The following is an 8,510-nucleotide window of genomic DNA, read 5'->3' as shown; positions in this document are numbered from 1 at the left end:
GTCCTACATAAACCAAAGGAAAATATGAAATAATCCTCAACAAAATGTAGTCTCTCTACCAGATGTTTTCAGTGACCTAAACTTGTCTCTGTAATTGAGGGAAAGTGTAGCAACTTTCTTTCAGCAAGCAGATGTGAATGACAGAGCAACCTCAGAAAAATGTTTCACTCTAGCATTTTCTGTGGTATCATATTAAAAAAATCTTTGAGGCATAGACCAATGGTGAGGCCTTTTGTTTGCAATAGTGACTGACAGTGATATGCGGTGAGGTTGATAGCTGGTGAGGCACTGACTTAATCAGATTTACAAATACAGACACCTTGCATGTTATTTTTTTACATACGGAAATTTCGCGCATGCGCACAATGCTGGAGGGCGAGAAGACTATTCTTTTCCACGTCATCCGCTCTGAGGTAGCACAATTCCGTTAACTCAATGAAACTTGAAAATGTAGGTATTAATTTCGTGCTATGCGCCACAGCAAACAGGAAAAAACCGAAGTACAACTCGAAACCACTTCTTTCTCGCTCTCTGTATCGATCAAGCTACAAGCAGACTCGTTGCCATAGCAACCGACAACAATTTTGCACAAAGACCAGAACATTCAGTCTGTTGCAGTATGTTTTTAGTTCTAATGTTTTATTAATAAGTGATCGCTGTGGTAGATTATAGTTACCGCTGCTATTAGCTAATCTAACACAGCAATTTGCAGGCTATGTTTCTTTTCTTTATTCTTTACGCATACAAACTGTAGACCATAAAACGCACATTTCATAAAAAAAAGACTAGAAAAATGTATTCCTGTCTTACCTTTACTTATAAATGAAGTCCGTGCACCGCACAAAAATGTCCGTTCATCCAAAGCCAAATTTATCTTCGACATCCCAAACGTTTTTAGTGCGACCTGGTTTTGAATATGAGGTTGATTAAAAATTTCATCCGAGTCCACACAGTGCAACAAGTTGAGAAAAGAAAGCCAGGAAAGCAGAGAAGGCCGTTTCTGGCAGGACATTCACAAAGCCTGTCTTTTCTTGTATAGCACTTCGTGTGAGAAAAGCGGGTATCCTTCTGTTTGGAAGCAAACCTTTCAGCTCCGGTGTTGGTCTTTAGTATTTAGTATTATTTCCTGCTTCAATTGAAAATCCACTTTAGAAAACTATTTAAGTGTAAAAATGTCGTCATCGATGTTGACGTCGGCAGAGATGACAAAACAATAAATATATTGCTGCACTTCACTTGTTTACTGTACTGCTAGTACTGCTAGCTCTCTGTCTCTTACTCTGCAGTTGTGGAATCACAATGTCTGGGATCATGAGCGCCCCCTGCCATGAGGCAAGAAAACTGCCTGCCTCACCTCGAATCTGTTCTCTGTCGTTTATGATCGCTCCTCAGCACACGAAACACGTTACACGCACAGTTGGTGACAAAAAACATTGTATATCATATGAATAAGCTAAATTATGGAAAATCAGTTCATATATTAAATGTTTTTTAACCATTTTATTGACAGTGAACAGACAGGAGGAGCATGCTCCCACAGCATGGCAGCCAGCAGTTAGCAAGAGGTTGCGCAATCCCAGGTGAGGCTCAGCTCGCTGCTGAGCATTTGAATGGGAAATTGCGAAAATTCAGCGACTTTGAAGAAACAAAATTATCAAAATTGGTTAAGCTAAATGAAAAATAAATACTTTATAGTACAAACCACAGGGTAAATGTAGCAATATAAATTATTTCATCATTATGTATTATTCTCTGCCTCATCTGCCTCCCCTGACCACACCACTGGTGAGAGTTAACGTTCTTGTTGCCTCTCCGAAGGACAAACAAATAATCAGCCACCTCTACTGAAACACCGCTGCAAGAGGTTTTGTTTTTAATTCAAAGTTAGGTTTCTGACTTGTTGCTAACTGTGCAATCAGACAAAATGAAGGCAGTCAAGATCACAAAGTGGGATGATTAGGCAATGGAATTATCAAGACACTGATGGTGTAGATTTGATAAAATAGCAATGAAGGATGCCTTCATCTGCTCTTATTGTTTCATATACATTATTTTCCCTTTTTGTCAGTGCCATATTTCGTAAAGGAAGAATGGTTTATTGTCTAAAGATTTATGCATAATCATATGCATAATTTGTTCTTGGTCCCAGGGCTACAAGAACAAAATGACTTTATTCTGGTCTTGCGGCCCTGATTTGGGAGTTTCACTGCTTGTCCGTGACAACATCTGAGCAGAACTCAGATGATGTCTGGTTTAAATGCTTGTGTGGTTTAAATGCTTTAGTAGGAGGGACCTTTGAGGATTTCCCAGCAGTTCTTTATCTGAGTTCTTGTGAAGAATAAATTGTCCTGGCAAGAAAGAACTGGTTCTGTATGCCTCAAGCAATAAGGCACATTTCTTTGTAATACATACTGTGTATTGGACGTAGGCCCAACAATAATACTCTTTAAAGCAGTGAGCTGCTTGTCTACTTTCAAAACTAAAACAGCTTAAAGGCATTGTCAAAGTCACATGCACATAAATTAGACAGTGTTATTTTTATCATGTTAGGCAGCCTGGTACATGTTCAATCTATGCTCACTGCAGTGTGCAGTGCAGCTTACAGATGACTTTTAGATTTTCAGATTAAAAACTTATAGCCCGAGGTGTCTTCCAACAGTAATGATTGCGTAAAAGTGATAACTGGAATATTTCTTACCCAACAGTTGACAACTAGATGTCAACTGTGGGCTTCCTTCACTCAAAAAAAAGGAAGGAGTTCTCCACATTAACGTTTTAGTGGTCTAAACCCTCATGATTCTGACTCTGGCACCTGTTATGGATATCATTTATAGATTAAATGTCAGTTTTTCTTTCAAATCAACCTGCTTTCTTTAACAAGCAGGAGTAATCTTTAACATCATGGCTATGCATCATGTTTCAAATTCAACATTTCTTTCAAAAATACTTTTTCCTAACAGGACATTAAATGTTTTAACACTTAACATCCAAGTATTTTCATAGAGTCGTTGTGAAAAGCAGAACGAATGTCAGAAAGGATTTCCAGTAGCAGCCGTCCAGTGTATTAAAAAAAAAACTTCTGAGTGAAAACTATTTGACAGTCCCAGTGCTGTCATGACTGAGCTCAATTTCCAGGCAGCAGAGATGAAATTCAATAGTTAATGAATAACATCATGAGTCATTAATAAGCACAGCAAATCCACCACCTTTGCGTTTGCCACCCCTCTTTAAATGTTTACCTGGCTGAAGGGAATTGAGAAGTTGGAATTGGGGATATGATCCTTTTCCTTCTGATTGCTCAAAACTCGATATAAACTAATCCTTTACTGACACACAACTTTCCAAACCAGTGATGCTGACATACAGTTACTCAGCTTCTGTCCCTTGCTCACCTAAAAGTGATGACTTACAGTCAAACAGTGAGATACAGAAATTATGTTTTGAAAGGAACATTTGCCCCTCTCTTTTGTCCAAAAGGCAAACAGCAAAAGTGTTGTTAATCTGTATTTTGCCTGGGAGGCAGGGAACAGGAAAAGCAAAGGACAAGTCCTTTTGCAAGCCGATCTACAGACTAAAGGCTCTCTGGTGCTTCATGTGAAGTGTTGAAATCGGTTCTCATTGACGTAGTCGAGTGACAAAAATTGTGTCATCATGTTCGCAGGGAGGCGTCTTCCTCCCCTTCTCGACATCAGGCCTGGGTCGAGTAATTTTGCTGAGACAGCAATGATGATATTTAACTTTAACTAGTTGACTTCCAATATGCATTTTTTTATCCACAGACAAACATGAATACTTTTGAGGAACTTTTACAACACGTCTTGAAGACGTGCATTTGTCAAAATTTTCACAAAATACTAAACATTTTGCACTTATTAAAACATTAAAAATTAAACTTTTACTGATTATGTTGTTTTTATGTCAGTTCAAAGGTAGAAGAGAGCGGGGACAATTTAGTAATTTTTTACTTATGCTGTCCTCTATGTAAGCACAAATGATACAGAAGTTAGAACAATTTTCTACCTTTATTTCAGGATGTTTCCTTTCAGTTGCAATGGTAAGAATGCATTTATGTCTTACAAGAAAAGAAAATTCTTTTTTTTAATTATTGTCAAGTTGGCAAGTTGAGCAAAGCCAGGGAATAAATTACCTGAGTAGTATTTTTGAATTATCCTGAAGGGAATATTAAGCTACATCGAAAGTCAAATACAAGGGTATTGTTCTAAAAAAATCTATCTAAATAAAAATCATGACACAACACTTCAAAACTATCAAACAGTGCGACAACTGTAACAAACTCCCATGGTTTTCTCAACAACTAATTACTCTACATTACATCCCCTCCAGGTTGCAGGGAAATGTGAAGTGCTGCTCTTTCCCTGCAGTTCCTCCAACCTTTTGAATTTGAGGCAGCTTCTACAGAACATTTCTTTGTGGGAAGTGTCGCATCATCTTCCATAAAAGCAGAAGTTGGTTTCTCTTTGGCAGGGCTCCCTTTAATTTTTCTGAGAAACCTTGGACGCACTTTATCACCACAAATGTTACAACCAAGCCAGTGTGGCTCTTAGTTTGCATATTCCGTTGTGTGCTACATTTTGATCGAGCTACAGTACGCGGCTCCTTTGTTTTCTGCTCTGATCCATCAACTGTGAGACCTTCCATGGACAAAGGTGTAATTCAAAGTATTTAATTTCCAGTCAAGTTGTAAAAACATCTCAAAGATGATCAATAGAAATCGGATGCACTTATTTGTGTAACATCTTTAAATGTTTTTAATACTTACAAAAATTAATGAAAATATATTTTCACTTTTATGTTATGGAGGTTTTAGAGCAGATATCCTGGAAATATAAACTCTGTAGGTGTCACTTCATTATTTTGTACACTTAATCTCACATTTACTTGTCAACAGAAAGGTTGTTGAATGCAATGTTGATTAAAAAGTAGCCCAAAAGAAATCTTTCATCACTCATTTGTGGTATTCTAGTCTATTTGAACATGTAATAGAGCCACTGTGGCACCTGCAAAACAGGCCACATAAACATGCAACAAATCCTATTTTAACCCCTAGTTTAGAGTAACAAATGTGAAAGCAGCCAGAGAGGAGAAGAGCTAACGTCCTGCGGGATTCTCATTTTACATCGTAACTCTGCCTGGCTTCAACCCGAGAAGAGGTCTAATCACTCAGAATAACTAAGAACACCTGGGTGTGAAAGATGTATTAAATTCAAGCAAAGCTATCAGAGGATTGGAAATGTAAGTAGAAAAACAAAAAAGCAATCAAAGATTTAGAGACTTATCAAAACAATATGACAATGATTTTCAAATAAGCTATTCTTTTCTTTGTTGTTACATTCAACCTTACAGCTAACAATTTTCTTGCTTTTATCACTGGGCCTGAAGTTAAGCAGTCTCTTTGGTGGAAAGTCGTGAATGTTTATGTCTGTTTCCTTCAAATACTAAGCTTTAAGACTAGAGCAGGAAATGGGAACACAGCTCCTGCTGCCTTTGGGCTGCAGTAACTGTCGTCTGTCTTTTATCCTCCCGTACAGAAGACGGAAAACATGGCTCATTTCAGAGCTTCAGCTCATGTTAAATGTAGACATTTACGAACTGGAAGAGAAATGGTTATCCAATTACACGCTTCAACCCTGTCATTTAAAAAAAGTTAACTCTTTGTCACAAATATTTGTTTTGTTCCAATTTGGGCATTGGGCTTTTAGAAATCTCATTGTAGATGCATAGTTCGCTCCTGGTTTAAATGGGTTATCATTAACACAGGTTGTGCTCAAAACAGTGCTTTAGCATACAATAGAAATTATAGATCTTTGCTATATTGGTTATTTTGTCAAGATAAAAATAAATGAGTCATTTATTGCTGTACTGTAGCATTATTTAAAACTAACTTTTCTTTTTAAAAATCCATGTTATGATTTCATACATTAAGGAATAAATCACATATATTTAACAAAATTAGATTTTAGAAAACACTTTCTACAAAATGAATGTAAAGTAACAGATTTTTTATTTATTTACACTTTTACACATTTCTCAGAGTATGTAGGAAATTTTAACTTGTAAAAGATGACTTGCTGTTTCTATTGAAAATGTACAATGTAACACAAAGGCCCAGTTCTTTAAACACACAATTCAAAACAGCTGATCATCACTCAGGAAATGACCACAAGAACTAAACTATATGTATATATCTGTACATAAACATGACATTTGCCATACATTTTTAGGGTTGTAACTGGAACTCTGTGCATTGGTCAAAAGTAACTAAAATTTAACTTTTATGCAGCACACACAGTGTGACGTACAGTCACAAAAAGTATGAATATGTGGAAAATTCCTGTTAAGTATGGAGGAGGATTTGGGATTCTGTGGGCCTCTCCCCCACAAAGGCAAAAGTGTGCACTTTTTTAAAGTGTATCACATTATAAATAATAAAAATCTTATGACAACTGTCAGCCAATGAAAAATGGATAATGTTTAAATTTTTCTAACAGAATAGCTGGTCAAAATATCCAGCAAGACTAACACAGAAATATCTCAATGACACAGATTTAACTTTCTTTCATAGTCTTCTCAGTACAAAGATCTAAATTGCTTGGAAAAACCTAAGAAGTGATCTGAAGAGAGGGCCAGCAGTGCTGTCCAATGTGTTTTTGGTGGTTTACACGGTTAAAACAATCTATATAAAACACACATTTTACTGCCAGGTCTCTGCAAAAATTGATGACAGACTTAGGATATAACACTTTTTCTCAAAGCAACAGTAAAAATATGGATTTATGTTGAGTACGTTATGAAGAAATAAAAGCTGCCTCCAAACTCTAGAAATGATTATGATTCAGCTATAAATGCTGCGTTGTTGCAGTTAAAACTACAACAAGGTCTCAGAATGATGCGTTGATGTTCCACATTCATGCAAATTCCAAGAAGTCGAATTGGCAGCATATTTATGACAGACGAGTTTTTCCTTTGAAACTAATCTGTGTATCAGTCAGCTGTTCAAGATAACTTTTCATCGAGAAGTGATGAAACATATTCCACCTTCACATGGTCCAGGATACCGAGGAGAGTAAAAAATTACTCTACAGAAGAAGCACGAATCCATTACCTCATCACCCAACTAAAAACACCCGGCGCGCCCCCACCCTTTGACTCAGCATCTTTCACTTTTGCACACTACATCGCTCTTTCCTGTTTGTTCGATCTTATTATTACTATCAGGGAAACTTCTCAAGTCACACGTTGACACAGCGAGTTCCACTACCTCAGCAAGATGGCGTCGGGGTTTCACGGCACTTTTCTGACCGGGGGAGGACATCACCTTCCAGCTCTGGAGGAGGGGGGATATCCCACAGACCGAGATGCATGCACCGAAACGACAAGTTTGCCTTCCACTTGCCTGAGACGAGACGAGGTTTGTTTGTACGCTATCCGTTTTTAGAAGATGGCTTGATAAAGTTTCAAATCTTATCTCATCTTGCGCAGCCCCCCTTTCAGACAAACAGCTCCATTCCAAAGTGAAACACCCGCAGTTTTGAAGAAAAGAGACGCCCACAATCTATAATTAAAAGGTTACATGAGTACAAAAAGGTCCTGAGAATACTGGTGACATTTAGAGTTAATATGACTCCAGCTGCAGGCATCAAAACATAATGCAATTGTTTCACAAGTCAGCCTTTATAGACCCCCAGATTTCGCTTTTACTAAGAGCGAAATTTACTAAGATGTTAGTGATCGTGAAAATTATACTGCACCATGTCTATCTTTTAAAGACTGAGCCTGTGGAAATCTGCTCTGCACTACATACCTATTAAAACAAAAAAAACCAAGAAAACATTAAAAAAACCTTGGCTCTCATTTGCGGGGGGAAAAAGAGCGGATTTCTAATCATTTCTTCTTCCATGAAGCCAATATTCACTTCACCCAACTGTGTGGTTATCTGTTGCCCAGCACCTGCAGAGTACAGGTGGGAGGGGAAGCATACATGAGTGGGAGGTTCACTGAAACGAAACGGTGCATAGCCAGTTGTTGGTATTTGTTGGAAAACGGTGCTGAACAGCAGCTAAACGAGTTCTGATTTTACAAGACTGTTTGATAAAGTTTCAAATCTTATCTCATTTTACACACCACTCCATTTCCAAGTAAAACGCCCACTGTGTTGAAGAAAAAGGACGCCCACGACTGAAAGTGGGCCAAGTCCCTCTAATTTCTAACAGACGGGTTTGCTACTGTGAACTGAACTCTGCCTGAAAATGTGAAGCTGTAATGTGACGACTGCCGTTCAATAATTCTTTAAAATAGAGCTTTACTCAGATTCATTTTTTGAATCTTTGTATTTTGTTAAAAATGTTGATGTTCCTTTCATAGTGTGTGGGAAAACTGGTCCAGATTTGCATTATAGTTGACCATTGAAAACAACTTGATGACAACTCCAGAACACTGATTTTATTGTTCTTTAACCACTCTGTAGCTAATTTGGGGCTATGCTTAAAATC

The sequence above is a fragment of the Xiphophorus couchianus genome, chromosome 3, assembly GCF_001444195.1.
Source record: "Xiphophorus couchianus chromosome 3, X_couchianus-1.0, whole genome shotgun sequence".
Lineage (NCBI taxonomy): Eukaryota > Metazoa > Chordata > Actinopteri > Cyprinodontiformes > Poeciliidae > Xiphophorus > Xiphophorus couchianus.
Note: the sequence above shows the minus strand (reverse complement) of the source record.